Raw genomic sequence first — 2078 nt, 5'->3', positions numbered from 1 at the left:
GATACCGATCGGTCTTCATCGACCGATCCAGCCGAGTCCCGATCGGTCCACGACCGATCCCGATTCGCGTGAAGGGGTGGATCGGTCTTGGGACCGATCGAGCACCGATCGGTCACCGCATCGATGACGATAAATAGAGCGTGGATCGGTCACGACCGATCCACAAGATGGCTTGTTTTGCATGCGCTTTCTCTTATTGTTTCGATTCGCAATTGCTTTTACCTATTTCGTTTCTAACCATCTGCTGTAAGCTTTCTCGAAGTTACAGGTTACAGATTACTTGATGTTGGGTGAATTCAAATTAAGGATCATTAGTAGAAGGCGACGAAAAAGCTTTTGCTGTGTCTCGCTGCGGACAAACCAGTTTTGGTAGCAACGTCTCGTTTGCGATCTGCTGGCAGCCGTTTGGTCGAAATCAGCCTGACTTGTGCTGAAAGGTTCAAGCTCAGAGGTACCAGTGGAAACGAGGATGCCATTGGTGGGAGCTGAGACAATCAGACAAGGAAGAAGCGTGATTGGCGACGTCGTGGACGGTTGCAGGGATTTGCTGCAGGTTTGGCAGAGATCCGTTACAGAGCAGAGAGGCATATGAAGGTGGAGAGGAGAGGCTCTCGTGACAATGCTTTTTGTGCTCTTGCTGTGAAAAACACTGTGGAGAAAAACTCTCTGGAAGATTGAAGCAGTGTGCTTGTTCTTCGCTGATTGTGGCTGTGAGCTTCCTTTGATCATTTCACTTGAGCCACTACTGTAAGTCTTGTGCTTAATTTCTTACTGCTGTTAAAGACTTTGTGGAGAGGTTACTCCACCGAGAAGGAGAATCCTTTAGCCGGATAGCTTCCGGGGTGTGATCTACCGAAAGATCAAGAGGATTCGTCCACCTTACGGACACGCCGAGGAGTAGGGGCAAGTTATCCCCGAACCTCGTAAATCTCTGAGTTAGTGTGCTGTGCTTTCTTGTTTTAGTTTTCTAATTCCGCTGTGCTAACAAAGTTCTTGAAGTAATTTGTGTTTAGTGTTTTTCAAAGAGGCTATTCACCCCCCTCTAGCCATCTAAGGTCCCAACAAGTGGTATCAGAGCCTGGTGCTCTTCATTTCGGCTTAACAACCCAAAGAGCAAAACAATGGCCATGAAGGAGGGATTTAGCACCAACCGTCCACCTTACTTCGAAGGAGCAGATTTTCAATATTGGAAGGGCCGCATGGAGTACTACCTCAAAACCGACATAGCCATGTGGTTCTCAGTCAAGGAAGGTTTCACACCACCAAAGGATGAAGAAGGTAAGGAACTCGAGTCGTCAAAGTGGTCTACCGAACAACTCCGCAAAGCACAAGCCGATGCCAAGGCTATGGTCACCTTGCAATGTGGAATCGCCAAGGACCAACTCGTCAAGGTAGGTCCGTTCTCAAGTGCAAGAGACCTATGGAACAAACTCATCGAGCTCCAAGAGGGAACTCGAGATTCTCGGATTGCCAAGAGGGACCTATTCTTGAATCAGCTCCAAAATCTAACCATGAAGGACAATGAAATGGTGAGTGAACTTCATGGGAGATTCAAGGAGATCATCAATGGTCTCCACTCCGTGGATGAACGGGTAGAAAACCGTGACCTAGTAAGGTACGCTCTTAAATCTTTTCCTAGGAATGCCTTGTGGTCATCCATGGTAGATGCCTACAAGGTATCCAAGGATCTTTCCATTGTTAAACTAGATGAATTTTTCTGTGAGATGGAACTTCATGAGCTTGCTAACAAAGGTCAAAAAGAGAAGGGTATTGCTTTATTTACAGGACCAAAGAGCAAGGATGGAAGAAGGAAGAAGGAAAAGAAGAAAGAAAAGGAGATTTCCTCATCCACCTCTTCTTCCGAATCCGATGATGAAAGTGGATCATCATCAAGCGAGATGGCGAACTTCGTAAGGAGGATTATGAGAAGAGGCCGAAGATACAAAGGAAAAGGTAAAACTAATGATCAAAATTTTGATAAATCTAATGTTACATGTTATGAGTGTAGCAAGAAAGGACACATTCGGAGCGAGTGTCCGAAACTAAAGAGGAAGGAGGAACGAGCCAAAAGGAAGGAG

The sequence above is a fragment of the Zingiber officinale genome, chromosome 9B (genome assembly GCF_018446385.1).
Source record: "Zingiber officinale cultivar Zhangliang chromosome 9B, Zo_v1.1, whole genome shotgun sequence".
NCBI lineage: Eukaryota > Viridiplantae > Streptophyta > Magnoliopsida > Zingiberales > Zingiberaceae > Zingiber > Zingiber officinale.
Note: the sequence above shows the minus strand (reverse complement) of the source record.